Source organism: Myotis daubentonii, chromosome 15 (genome assembly GCF_963259705.1).
Source record: "Myotis daubentonii chromosome 15, mMyoDau2.1, whole genome shotgun sequence".
In the NCBI taxonomy this organism is placed as follows: Eukaryota; Metazoa; Chordata; class Mammalia; order Chiroptera; family Vespertilionidae; genus Myotis; species Myotis daubentonii.
The window spans coordinates 55,167,755-55,182,744 of record NC_081854.1 but is presented as its reverse complement, the minus strand read 5'-3'; the positions used below and the strand labels follow the sequence as shown (position 1 = coordinate 55,182,744).

At 46.3% G+C, this 14,990-nt stretch overlaps 1 protein-coding gene across 2 annotated transcripts in view; it reads left to right on the top strand.

The window, feature by feature from the left end:
* The window catches only part of CHD9 (chromodomain helicase DNA binding protein 9), a 159,808-nt gene that overhangs the window by 30,346 nt on the left and 114,472 nt on the right, over window positions 1–14,990 (top strand). The window contains exon 1 of one of the 2 annotated variants that reach the window (XM_059668040.1): window positions 2,594–3,020. The exons of the other annotated variant lie outside the window; for it this stretch is intronic. The gene's annotated coding sequence lies outside the window, so the exon portion shown is untranslated. Of the gene's footprint in view, window positions 1–2,593; window positions 3,021–14,990 lie in introns of those variants that run through there. 2 annotated transcript variants of the gene reach the window in all.

The window sequence follows — 14,990 nt, the reverse complement described above, 5'->3', positions numbered from 1 at the left end:
ATTGATTGGCTGCCTCCTCCCACTGGGGATCGAGCCCACAACCCGGGCATGTGCCCTTGACCAGAACTGAACCTGGGACCCTTCAGTCTGCAGGCCGGCGCTCTATCCACTGAGCAAAACCAGCTAGGGCGTCCCTCGCTCCATCGTGAAAATCCAGTTAACATGCTTTTGCTTTTCTAAAAAAAAATAATAATAATAATTGTATTTAACATATTTTCCTGAAAGGCATAGTGTTTAGATTTTGTTGTTTTTACCTTAAGAGAATGTTCTGCTGTCTGTCGCCTTCTGGAATATACCTTTTTCTTATACTCTTATATTGGTGACCTTAATCCATTCCGTAGCATAGCGTTCTGGTCCATTTGTTTTCACCGTGATATTCTAGTTCTCTCTAGTATGTTCCACAAGTGTTTACTTATTCTCCTGGCAATGAACATTTGAGTCGTGATCAGCTTTCTGCCATTTTGGATGTGCTGAGCTGAGCATTCTTGCACGGGTCTCCTGGAGAACAATGTGGATGCAGGAATTTATAATCCCACCTCCAACAAACATACACAGGTCCTGGCATATACAACACCTGGCATTATCAGATTTCTTAATTTTTTTCCAACTGTGAGGTTACTAAATAGTGCCTCATTGTCTCATTGTGGTCTGTTCCTTTTTTAAAAATTTGATTCTTTTAAAAAAAAGAGAGTGCGAAACATGGATTTGTTGTTCCACTTTTTAATGGATTCATTGGTTGATTCTGGTATGTGCCCTGACTGGGGATCGAACCTGCAATCCTGGCCTATGGGAATGACACTCTAACCAACTGAGCTACCCAGCCAGCGCTGGTCTGTTCCTTTTTAGTGGCTATCCAAGTGGGACCAGGTCCCGGTCTTGTTCAGCTCTGGGTCCCCAGTACCCAACACAGTGCTTGTTACCTCATCATTGTCATCATCATAACAACAATCACAACAGGTAACATTTATTGAGTGCTTACTAAGTGCCCGGTCCTATGCTAACTACCATCATTACTTTTATTAGCTCATTTAATCATTCCAGAAACCCTACAAGGAAGCTCTGTATCACCCCCATCTAAAAGATGGGGAGCCCTGGCTGGTGTGGCTCAGTTGGTTGGGTGTCATCCCATGCACCGAAGGTTTGCTGATTCAATTCCCAGACAAAACAACAACAAAAAATGATGGGGAACTGAAATTAAGTATCTTTCCCAGAATCACGCATGTGGTAAACGAGGCAGCCAGGATCTGAACCCTGGCACCTGACCCCCAAGCCCTTACCGATCTTTTTTAGGTGCCTTTACCTGCCCATCATTGGGGGGCAAGGTCAAAGGCCACAGCACTTTCACTTTCCATCGTCTATCAAATATGTTTAAAATGCACCTACATTTTGGTTGTAAACAAAGCTTAGAGGGTTTTTATAATTTTACTCCAGTCAAATGTAACTCATTTCACTTATGATTGCTTAGAATGTGCTAGTAATCATTATACAGACTTTTCTGAGCTCCCACTGTGGGAGAAATCTTACCTACAAATTGCTCTCCAGTGTCGAGAGATGTTGATGCATTTCTTCTTTACCAACAATTCCCTTAACCCGGCTCTATTTTTTCTCTGATCACACTTATTTCTAACATACCGTATCATTTACTTATCATTGTGTCTATTAATGACTCAGGAGGCAGGAATATGTGCCTGCTTCGTTATGTCTGTGTCTTTAATTGGTTTAGCACTTAGGTACTCCTCGTGCCTAAAACTGTGGCTGACACAAAGAAGCAGCTCAACAAGTATTTGTTGAATGAATGGAATAAATGTATGCTTTCAGGAAGGAAGGAAGGAAGGAAGGAAGGAAGGAAGGAAGGAAGGAAGGAAGGAAGGAAGGATGGATGGGAGGGAGGGAGAGAAGGAGGGTGGGAGGGAGGGAGGAAGGAAGGGAGAAAATGAACCAGTGAATATGAAATTGAACAGTTAATGAAGACCGACTGTATGATTTTAATTTTGTGGTTTTATTTTTCATTTTGAAGCCAACTATTTTTTCCAAGTTTCAGGTTTCAAACATGTCTGCGGGAAGCGAGGTTTTGTGTCTGTATGCCTGAAGTGTGAAACAGTTTAAATCCAGGACAATGTGTTTTTTTTTGCCTTTTCCTTTATCTCTTCCACACCAACGTCAACAATGAGCAGCCTGCCTCTGATAAGGCGGGCCATGAGGCAGGAGACATTTCAAAACAAAACAGAGCAAACACTCCTGGCAGCTGTGTTCACAGAGCAGTTTTATTAGGATCTACATCGGTGTCCGGGTCCAACACACCCCATGACCTAGGCAAAACATCTGACGTGTGTAACAGGCCTGAGTCCCTGGATGTTATTATTCTTATTATTTTGGTAATAAATATATTTTTATTGATTCCAGAGAAAAAAGGGAGAGGGCGAGAGAGAAGCATCAATGATGAGAGAATCATGGGTCAGCTGCCTCCTGTACGCCCCCCTCTCCCCCTCTGGCGATCGAGCCTGCAGCTGGGTCTGTGTGCCCTGACCTGGAATCTAACCATGACCTCCTAGTTCACAGGTCGACGCTCAACCACTGAGCCACGCAACCAGGCCCTGGCTGTTATTCTGGGGTGCACTGGGTAGAGGCAGGAATCGGGTACCATGCCTCCAGTCTAGCGTCTGTCTGGCTCGGTGCTCAGAGCCAGGCCAAATGAGTAATTATAGCTTCCCTCTGTGGTGAGCGGGGCAGGAGGCTGGGTTAATAAAGGCAGCCTGCTGTCTGTCTCCAGCCTGGCTCTGACTCATGGAACCAGGGAGTCCCAGAAGCGCTACCCACAGGGGCTGGTGAGCAGCGGGGAGGTGGGGAGCCAGGCCCGGAGGTTCAGGTTCGGGGAAACTCCCCGCTTGGCCTGGAAAAGACCCTGCAGCTGGAGCCAGAGGAAGTGAGGCTCAGCCCGAGCAGCTGCTGTTCCAGCCACTGCAGCCACTGCCGCACCCTGGAGAGGAGGCCCCGCCGTGCGGAGACGTAGAATAAAATGGGTTAGTCATTTTCATCTTCGAAATTAACTGGGGGTGGGGGGTGGGGGCTGGGGGTGGGGTAGGAGGAGCCGAATTGTCTCGACGATTGGGGAGGGCTGTGTTTGTAGGATACACCAGTGGCTTCGGTTTCTTTATTTTTGTTGGGGGGAGGGGGCTGGGTGGATGGGGTGATGAGCGATCTGTCCATTGGATGTCCCCCTGTGGCCCCGGAGGCGGCGAATGAGGTCTCTCCAGCCTCAGAGACAGTGTGACCTGGGCGTGGCTCCAGCCGCCCTGGGGTGCCTGTGTGCTCCACCTGAGCGAGGTCACCCGAGGTCACTGCCTCCTTCCTTCCGTCTCCAGCAGCTCCTTCCCTTGACCGTCAGCCAGACAGTGACTACTTGACCTCCTCCTCCTCCTCCTCCTCCAGGCGCTGTGGGCCCGGAGATTCCGGCTCCCACCCCTTCCCTTCCCGCTGACTCACCAACCTCCCGGTCAGGTGATCCTCCCCTGGGCCCTGCCGAGAGCACCTTGACCTACATTCCGAACTCTCCATTACCGCCCGGCCGGCTGAATGGTCCTGAAAGCCAGGGCCCGCCAGGCCAGCGGGCACCGTGCCCAAGTGGCGCTGCCCGCCGCCCCGGGCTGCAGACCTGGCACCCCGGGAGGTGGGAGGAGGCGCTCCCTTTCCGAGAACCACCCCAGACAGGCCTGGAAATGGAAAGTTGGGAGGCTGGAGGCTGTGTGCGGGGCGGGGGGGAGGGAGGGGCGGCGAGTGGAGTCAGCTGGGAAGGCTGACAGCCACTGGGCGCCACGCGCTCCCCGCCCCCCCACACTCCCCCTCCTGCTCCGGGCTCAGCGGCTCCGTGCCAGGCCCTGACAGAGCAGAGCAGGCTGCCGGGGACAGTGGTGAAGGGCAGATGCAGCCCTGGCTCCCGGCTGGGGGAGGTTGCTGCCAGGGGCAGGGGAGAGGCGAGAAACCGCGGTGCAAATCCTGGCATAAAGCTAGATCAACTCGTCCCTTCCCCCGCCCCAAGAAGCAAGTTCCCCATCCCCACAGTGGCCCCAGCATGGCCTCTGCCTGTGCTTCTGTGAGTTCTCTGCACTGGCTGCCCGTGCAGCCTGTGCCCTCTGGATGTGCTGTGGGAACGAGAATCAAAAGGGAGAATCTGTTCGCAGTCAGAGGCTCAGCCTCATCCGAGGGCCCCCAGCCTGTAAGCCGCGCTGTTACCTGAAGATCGCGTTCCGTTGCATGACTCTGGGCTCCGAACTAGGCCTCCGCCTTCCAGGCCTCGCTTTACCAGTTAGGAGCTCTGTGTCCTTGGCAAGTCACTAGAAGCTTTGGTCCCCAGCCTGTCTCCGGGATTTCCATAAAGCCACCCTACATCAGATGGCCTGTGCATTCCATCCGGCAATGTGTGTAGCCCGGCCGGCCTGGCTCAGTGGTTGAGTGTCGACCCATGAACCAGGAGGTCACGGTTGGATTCCTGTTGAGGGCTGGATGCCCAGTCAGGGGGATGTAGGAGGCAGCCGATCCATGATTCCCTCTCATCATTGATGTTTCTATCTCTCTCCTCGCTTCCTTTCTGAAATCAATAAGAAATATATTTTTAAAAAATGCAAGTATTATATTCATTATATATCATTAGGCATGACTCTAAGACAGTGATGGCGAACCTATGGCACGCGTGTCAGAGGTGACACGCGAACTCATTTTTTTTGGTTGATTTTTCTTTGTTAAATGGCATTTAAATATATAAAATAAATATCAAAAATATAAGTCTTTGTTTTACTATGGTTGCCAAGATCAAAAAATTTCGATATGTGACACGGCACCAGAGTTAAGTTAGGGTTTTTCAAAATGCTGACACGCCGAGCTCAAAAGGTTCGCCATCCCTGATCTAAGATATCCTTTTCTGTAGATTGTTAGGTCCCGCTGCCTTCCTACCTGAGAAGATTATTTTATTGGTTGAAAGTCCCACACATAGAGGAGGCTGCCTCTGGGGGTGTGTATTCATGCACACCCTCCAGCCCAGGAGGGTAGGTGAGGCCGCATTTATGGTTCTGTTGTATAGGGGAGGCTACTCAGGCTTCAAAAAAAAGAAGAAGATGATGATTTGATAAGTGTTGAGGGAGCGTCAGGACTGACACACACAGGCTGCTTCTCTGTCTTCTCACGCAAGCATCCATCCTCGCTAAACCACCTGGCTGACCTTTGACTCCTGCCGGGCCCACGCAGAGGAAACACTTGGTGATGAGTCCTCCAGGAGCTGCCCCTCTTCCCAGGGGTTGGCCAAGAGAATTTTTTCCAAAATCTAAACCACGCCCGCATTTTAGTCCTTTCCTCCATGGTTATCATTTTACCGGCTCGGTCGCCGAAGCCTGGAGGAAACGGTGAACTGTGACATTTTCTTTGCTCCCCATGTATGTAAGGAGCACGAGGGAGAGCTGGCCACTTCCTGTTGGAGGAGGCTGTGCCTGCTCTGATGGCGCACTCAGAAATGACTGGTTTGGCTCAGTGGATAGAGAGGCCTTCGGGCTAAAGGGTCCCAGGTTCTATTCCAGTCCAGGGCACATGGTTGGGTTGTGGGCTCGATCCCCAGTAGGGGGCGTGCAGGAGGCAAACGATCAATGATTCTCTCTCATCATTGATGTTTCTATCTCCCCCTTCCTATCTGAAGTCAATAAAAAGAAAAAGAAAAGAAACTGCATTGCCAGCATCGGAAACCCATTTTGTGATGGGAGCGAAGAAAGGATTTCCACTCCCCCTCAGCTCTCAAGGCAGCATTAGACTTCATCCGAAGCAAGCAAATTGCCTTTGGCGTCTCCTCTTCCTGCACAGCCTCTACTGGAGGCATCCAACTCATTAGCCCAGAGCAGAAGTTTCTTGTTTTTAAATTGAGTTTTAGAAAGAGAAGGAGAGAGTGGGGGGGAGAGGAACATTGATGTAACAGGGAAACATGGATGGGCTGCCTCCTGCATGCCCCCTTCTGGGGATCGAGCTGGAAACCTGGGCATGTGCCCTGACCTGGAATTGAACTGGCAACCTTTTGGTGTACGGGATGACACCCAACCAACTGAGCCACACCGGCCAGGGCTCTTTCTTTTTTTTAAATGATCTTCTTGCCGAAACCGGTTTGGCTCAGTGGATGGAGTGTCGGCCTGCGGACTAAAAGGTCCCAGGTTCGATTCCGGTCAAGGGCATGTACCTGGGTTTCGGGCACATCCTCAGTGGGGGATGTGCAGGAGGCGGCTGATCGATGTTTCTCTCTCATTGATGTTTCTGACTCTCTATCCCTCTCCCTTCCTCTCTGTAAAAAATCAATAAAATATATTTTAAAAATATATATATAAATGATCTTCTTGTTTTGAAAAAATTTTTCAAAATTACAGAAATGGTGCGAGAACGTCCCAAGGGACTCTCTTTTCTATACCCCGTAGGTGGCGAAGGGCTTAATTAATTTTTTAAAAACTCTCATTTAATTTTGTTTCTCTTTAAAAATATTATTTGTATTTATTTGAATAGGAATTACAGTTGTTTAGTTCAAAATTCCAAAGGATATACAGTGAGGCATTCCCCCCCCCAAAAAAAAACCCCATTCCCCATTATCAAGTGCCCTTTGTTTTTTAGAATAAGCCAGTGATTCAATTTCACATGCTACCTTTCAGGGATATTTCACATGTATACAAGAAAAAGTAGTTGTATGTGTGTGTGCTTATTTTCCTCCCCCCCCCCCTCCCTGTTTATGGTAGCATACTCTATCATTTTGCACCTTGGTTTTTTCATGTGACATAATTGTAATTTAGATCTTTAAAAATGATGTTATTGTATTTCGTAGTATGTGTGTTCCATAATTTGATTAACCAGGCCTCCAAGATGGTCACTTAGGTTGTTGCTCAACTTTTGTCACGACTGACAGAACTCTAGGGAATAAGCTTGTTATGTGTGTTATTCGATAGGAGAGTTGGCAGCTTTTAATAGAGACCAGCATTGAGATTCTACTATTCAGGTGCTAAGAAGGTGGGTCATTCCTTGTCTCTGTGACACAGTCCTTTGCTCTGGGGGCTGGTCGCCGAGGCCTCCATACCCTGGGTCTTACGGTTTGCACTGGTGATATTTCTGGTCACGATGGTGAAGAGCACTTTCCTGAACAGGTTACTTTTTGGTGCTGAAATGGTCTGGCTGTTTCTCGGCGTTCTCCTGTTCTCTGCTCGGCGGGTTGGCCAGTCAGTTCAGGGCACGTAGCACACGGCGTTGGCACCACGAATCTAAACCGATCCGGGACCCATTAGTCAATGTGTGTGTTCTGACCTTGGTGCCAGGTGAGAGAACCGTTGAGCCACAGTTCAGGCTTCAGAGTGTTTGCCTTTGGGAAATAAATCAGACTTCCCCTGGGGTCCTGTTTGAGGAATTCAAAGAACCATAGTAGAAAGGTGTAAATACCACCAGCAGCAACAACAAGCACACAATGAACAGCTGTCTGGAAGGACAGGGCAAGGCAGAGCCAGGCACAGCCTCTGCTTCTCTTTCAAAGGTGGTCGTGGGGCAGGTATTCACCGGGACACATCGCAGATGAAGACCTCAACTCCAGCACTGTTAGCTCAGAGGGAAAGCGGAAAGGTTTTTAATCTAAAGATGCAACAGTCACACTACACACACACACACACACACACACACACACACACACACACACAGTAGTGGACACAGCTGGTGGGAGCTGGTGGGGACTGTGATAAACTGGAGGGTGCCTGCCTCTCCTCCTCTCCTGAGATTGGTACGTATTGCGTACGAGAGTTCAATGTTGCTAGAATTTCTCACTTTCCAACCGGAGCTAGAAATCCAAATTTTTAAGGCAAAATCTTCTGGTTTTTAAATTTTGCAACTACTTCAAGACAGTCAGATCCATTGTGAAGGCCAGTTTATGATTTCCGATATGAGCAGGTAATCGGTTCCTCGTGGAACATGACAGGAAAGGTAGGCCAAGGACGGACATCTGGTCAACCTGTCAGTTTGAGGAGGTAAATATTTTAGGGAGTTGGCCGCTGCCAAGTTGACCCCTTTGCCAAGGTTCTGCCTCCTGTATTTAACCCATGGGTTATTCTGGAAAAAAAATAGCAACATGTGTGTAGTCCTGGGGGAGTGGGAGAAAATGCTGAGCAGAGAAATCACAGGCCTGGCTGGTTGTCTCACATGCTCACTGGGCAAGCTCATGTCCAGCCCTCAGCCCTTCAGGATTTAACTTCCTCATCTGCAGAATGAGGGACTGGACTTCAGGTTTTCAAATTTCCCAGATACTTTCGAGGGGTGAGGCAGAGTGGGATCCAGGGCTTACAGAAAGGGAGCTCAGCCTTTCATTCTGTTTTTTTCTTTGGGGCTTCTGCTTTTTTTGTTTGTTTGTTTTAGATCTTGAACTTCTGCAAAAAAAAAAAAACAAAAAAAAACACCCCAACAATGCAAAAACATCTATATATATATATATAAAAGCCTAAGCAACCGTTTGACCGGTAGCTATGATGTGCACTGACCACAGGGGGCAGATGTTCAATGCACAGACATGGAAACATGGAACAGACTGATGAATCTCAGAGGGAAGGGAGGAGGGGAGGAATAGATTAACCAAAGATCTCATATGCATACTAGAGGCCCAGTGCATGGATTCGTGCACCGGCGGGGTCCCTCAGCCTGGCCTGCAGGAACCGGGCCGAAACCAGCAGTCCGACATCCCCCAAGGGGTCCCAGATTGTGAGAGGGTGCAGGCCAGGGGCAAATTCTTTCTTAAAACAATTATATATATATATATATATATATATATATATATATATATATATATATTTACAAATATATATGTAAATATTTTATTCTTTGCATATATATATATATGTATATATATATTTTTTAAGAAAGAATTTGCCCACTTCAAAAAAGTTTCCAAATTATTGCATTCATTTATCAGCTCTAGCATTATTGTAAAGGTTTGCAGATGCTAGGAAACCAGCAACTAATCTGAATAGTTCTTTTCTGTCCTGGCCTATGGATGCTTGTCTGGTTAGAATGGCAGCTGGTTCCAACCTCAGACATAAATCAAATCAACAAGTAGCCAGCAAATATTATGGGAAGATTCCGACACATGAACCAGTTCAATAGCTTGTTGCGGGGGGTGGGGTGGGGGGGGGCAGTGTTCTTTCTTTGTTTTGGTGAACAGATGTGTTCTTTTCGTGATATCATAGTGCTCGTATACAATACACTGTAGTCATATTCGATACTTAAAAACCTTTCCTGGCCCATATGCTTTGAGAAATTGTATTCACATTTCGCTGTGATCTGCAACTTCTCACGCGAACAAATCTGAAAATCGCTCAACTGACTTTTTCAAATTGGTTATAATTTATTGATAACCTCATATGTGCTGACTTTATATTTTTCATGTGTAAACTTCAGACTATTAACCCCGGAAAGGAGATCCTTTTGTCTTTATTTTACTAATACGTAAGGAAAGTAAGGCGAGGCGAGGTTGAAGACTTACCCGGACCACATCGGATTCTAACCCTGTCCCAGCCTTTCCCTTACCAGGCCGCCTCTGAGCTTGCTTCTAGCCTTGAGATGTTAGGAGGCCTCAATTCTCCTGTAGGAGGTTGTCCTACCATCCACTGCAAAACCACTTTCAACTCGCAACTTTCCAGACCCTCTTCACTATTGACAACCTTGAGTGGAAACTTGTTAACTCCGTAGTTATTCAAGTTGGTTGCCCTGATCTGGATGGATTAGGGTCTCTGCATTTAAGTAGTCCCTTTCCTGGCCTGGACATCGCCAGCGGGAAATGAAAGAACGTTAGGTCTGGGGAGGAAACAGACTTTTGGGAATGAATAAATGGGCTTTTCCATGTTACTTAGGCACGTGGCTGAGCTGAGCTTCCCCTGCCACAAAGGAAATTGCTTTACCTGTTTGCTGAGCCACACCATCCGGGCTGAGCAAAGGTGATTGTTTAAGTTTCCCAGGTGATTCTAATACGCAGTCAGGTTTGAGAACCTGTGATGGAGGCTTCCAAGTGTCTTGTACGAAACCCGATGGGGTAACCCCAAATGACCGCAGTTCTTTCTGCCAGAACATTGCAGGTGTGGGGGGTGAACAGCGCAGTCAGTGTAAGATACACCTGTAGGGAGCACCTGTGTGCTGGGGGCTGGGGGTACTTCCAGGATCAAGGCTGAGCCTGTCCGTGCCTCCAGATGTTTTCTTCCTAGTGGGCGGAGACAAATAATGACACACAAACAGGCCCGTGATACGTGTGAAGAAGGAAATAAACAGTAATTACGGGTCAAGGAAGGCCTCTCTGAGCAGCCATTTCTGCAAGATCCGCAGAAGCCAGCGACAAGGCAGCAGGCACGGAAGGCGAACAGGTCTGCAGACAAGACGGTGGTGTGCGTTTGAGGAACAGAAAACCCTGCCGTCGCTTTCGTTTGTCTAGAAATAGGAGGGGCAGAGGGTGAGCCGGCGGGAGCCTGCCATCTCGTAGAGTTGACACAAATTGCTCAGCGTGGTCTTGCCAGACAGCGTTCACTCTGAAAAGGGAAGACAGGGAAGTAGCCACCCCGCACAGGACCAAGGGGGCCCACAAGATTAGCCAAAATTGCTGGCCACAAGGAAAGGTGAGGAGGTCCTACATGACACTGAGATAAACCACGTTAAGGTGGGGGAATCAATTACATATTTGATAGGCAGAGGATTTGGCCCAATTCTCGAGTCTTTTATCTTGTTACCAACCATCACTTGAACACAGCCTATGGGTGTGGCAGAGCCGGCGTCAGGGTGGACGACATTCAGGTGTCTGACATGCTATTTTTGAGGTCCCTGCCAAGCCAAACTTTCTGGAAGGTGGATGTTCATCAAATATCCATAATGTTGGAGAAATCAGATCTGTGCCAGTCGGAGACCTAAATATTTCTATGATTTTCTTGTTTTCAGAAACGTAGACCCAGCTCCTTCCCTTCCTTGTTTTCACAAAAGGCTTCTACTTAAATTGTGCAAAGTTACTAACTGCTTATCATCGAATGGCAACCAGAGAAGCAAAGCTATGCTGACTTATTTGCAGCAAAACTTCCTAAGGTCCATCTGCTCTTAAATTTTAAAAACTTTTTTTTCCCCCAATCCTATAGCCTGGAATTAATTTTCCTGGTTTGGCACATTGTTACGCATCCTCTGTGAAACAAACCAGGGAGTTCATGCAAAGAAAAAAACTATAATTAGTTTGCTTTCTCAGCCCAAATGTCCAAGCACTCCAGTAATCCCCAAATGCTTTTATTTTATTTATTTATTTTTAAAGTCTTCTACCATGATTATGGTTATTCCTTTGTTGTTGTTGTTGTTAATCCTCACCCCAGGATATTTTTTCCATTGATTTTTAGAGAGAGTGGAAAGGAGGGGGAGAGAGAAAGAGAGAGAAACATCGATGTGAGAGAGACACACATTGATCAATTCGTTCAGTTGCCTCCCACACTCGCCCCTACCCAGGCCGGGATTGAACCTGTGACCTTTCGGTGTGCCGTCCAATACTTTAATCACTGGGCAACACCAGCCAGGGCAATTCCCAAATGCTTTTAAATAAGAGATGATATCTATAATAATAAAAGCATAATATGCTAATTAGACCAGGCGTCCTTCTGGACGACCATCCGGACGAAGCCGCAACTGCAGGGGCCAAGCCCCTTGCACGAATTTCATGCATCCGGCCTCTATGTCCTAATGAAATTGAAGTGCTTTAAAAGATGATCTCCAGCCCACTGGTGTGGCTTAGTGGTGGAGCATCCACCCATGAACCAGGAGGTCATGGTGTGATTCCCAGTCAAGGGCGCATGCCCGGGTTTCAGGCTCAAATCCCAGTGTAGGATGTGCAGGAGGCAGTTGATCAATGATTCCCTCTCATTATTGATGTTTCTATCTCTCTCTCCCTATCCCTTCCTCTCTCTAAAATAAATAAAGACATTAAAAAAATCAAACATGATCTCCATAAAAAAGATAGTCCTTCTTCAGCAGTCCATATCAAGCAAGACAAATACTCACCCCGTTATTATATATACTAGTTGCTAAAGGATTTGTTTTACTCCTAACAATAATCTGTGAGTTTTACAAGGTCTTCCCAAGACATAAGTAGGAGTGTGAAACCTGGGCAGTGGAGTCATGGAAAGATGGTGACCAAATTATAGTCCTGCCTATAACTAATGAGGAAAAAAACAAGTCAAGAAACATTCAGGGGAAACCTGGTGCAATTTTCTCCTTTTTGAAGCTTAAACAAGACAAGATGGATTTAAATTGCACCAGGATGGGTTTCTTCTTAAAATAAGAGGCCCATAATGCCTTTAATAAAACAAACCAGTTGATTAGAAAATACACGTCTATAGTCTCCATCAGTTCCTAGGCTATATAGTGTAGATATTTTTTAAAATTTATTTATTTAATCTTCCCCCGAGGATATGTTTATTGATGAGAGAGAGAGAGAGAGAGAGAGAGAGAGAGAGAGAGAGAGAAACATAGATGTGAGAGAGAAACATCAATCGCTTGCTTCTACTACTTACCCAGACCAGGGATCAAACCTGTAACCTAGGTATGTGCCCTGACTGGGAATTGAACCTGAAACCTTTTGGTGTACAGGATGACACTCCAACCAACTGAGCCAGCCGGCCAGTGCAGTATAGATGGTTTTTTAACCTTAATTAAAATACCTGCAAATTAAGGTTATATTTTTATGCTTTTTTTAAAAAAATTGATTTCAGAGAAGAAGGGAAAGGAAGGGAGAAAGAGATAGAAACATCAATGATGAGATAGAATCATGGATCGGCTGTCTCCTGCATGCCCCGCACTGGGGATCGAGCCCATAACCTGGGCATGTGCCCTTGACCAGAATAGAACCTGGGACCCTTCAGTCCACAGGCCGACACTCTATCCACTGAGCCAAACCAGTCAGGGCCAAATTAAGGTTATTAATCAAAGTTAATAAAAGTAATTAATTAGTGGGTGCTTATTTCACAAAATAATTTGCCACGAGGCCAAAGGACCCTGTCTGTCTTGTTCATTGTTGTATTCCCAGAACCTCACACTTTACCTAATGTATCACAGACACCCTTTAAATATTTGTGAATGAACATATTCTTTACATACCAGCTGCCTTTCATACATTTGATCCCTCCAGACTGGATTGAGATGGGACCTCCCCAGGAGTGCTTGCGGGACACAAAGAGAAGCAGAGAGGCACACAGAGAGGGAACGAGATGCTCGAGGATGTCTGTCTTATCACGGTGAACAGCAAAACCTCTTTTTTCTCCCCAAGACCTTTTAAGATTAGGACACGCCACTGTTTACAAAAGCGGACCCGTGGGAGATTTGAACTGTCAAGGGGGATCGTGCTTTGAAGTACATTCCTGACTAAAAGCAGGGGATACAACTAGATAACACTTCCAGGCTCGAAGTCCGGTCCCTGATGAGACAGGCCTAAGAGGAAGCGTCTGAGCAAGGGCCGCCCGGCTGAGCACATCCTCCGGCGGCTGTTATCGTCGCAGCCTCTAGGTCTGAAACAGTGCTTGAACGTGCTTTTAAATGATCTTGGAGATGCTTTAAGATGAAAGCGTCCCCAGCTCTCTTTACTATTTGCTTGAACAAGAGCCTGAAAAGAAAGGCTAAAGAGCTTTCTAGTGATACCCTTCTCTCCTGTTCTAAACAAGACCCATGTGCTCCACTGAATTCCCAGGCCCTTAGCAAATACAGGATTGGCCAATATTGGCTGTCATTCTGTGGTTGTCTTTCTTTGCACTTTTTTTTTTTTTTAATTTTTGTTAATCTTCACTCGAGGATATTTTCCCATTGATTTTTGGAGAGAATGGAAGGGAGGGGGAGAGACAGAGAGAAACATCGAGGTGAGAGAGGTGCATCGATTGGTTGTCTCCTGCATGTGCCCTGACCAGGGCCAGGGATCGAGCCTGCAACCTACTTGGCAGAATCAAATCTGGGACCCTTCAGTCCATGGGTCAACACTCTATCCACTGAGCCAAACCAGCCAGGGCCTTTGCACTTTTTTAATGGTGTCTTTCGAAGCACAAAAGGTTTTCTGTTTTGATGTTCAATGTATCTGGTTTTCTTTTTTCCTTTGGTTGCTTGAGTAAAAGTTTTTAATTTTAACGAAGTCCACTTCATTCACATTTTCTTATATGGTGTCACACATAAGAAACCGTTGCCTACCCCAAGATCCTGAAGATTTACTCCTATTTTTTTTTCTTAGAGTTTTGTTGTACTTTTACCTCTTATGCTTAAGTGTATGATCCCTTCTGATTTATGGTGTATGTTGTGTGGTAGAAATCCAACTTCATTCTCTAGCATTTGTATATCCAGTTGTCTTTCTCGATTTAAATGTCTTGGCACACTTGCTGAAAGTCAGTTGACCATAAATTAAAGGTTTATTTCTGGACTCTCAATTCTATTCCAGTGATCTGTATGTCTAACCTTATGCCAGTACCACACTCTCTTGGTTACTGTAGTAAGTTTTGAAGTCATGAAGTGTGAGTCCTCCAACATTCTCCTTCCTTAAGGTTATTTTGACCATTATGTGGGCATCACTTCTGCAGGTCTCACCGAGGGTCTAATCCTTTGTTTTATAGTATTAGGATCTTGATGATACTAGTTTTCCCCCCAAAGTAAACAAGTAACAATATTCCTCAAACTGGCAAAATGCTATTCCTATTTTTGGTGACCTCAATCAAAATGCCTATACAGGGAGTTTCCTTTACAAGGTGCCAAATCAATTACTAACAGGTTCCTTGATAAACTTGGAATTGGAAGCTAAGGTTGAAGGGAAGATTTTGGTATAACGGTTAAGAATTACAGGCTTTAGGTCCCAGCAGTTCTAAGTTTGAATCCCCATCTCTGCCACTGAATGGTTGTGTAACCAGGGCACAATGTGGGACAACTCTTCATCTATGCATTGGGGGGAAAAATATCCCTTTCTCAGG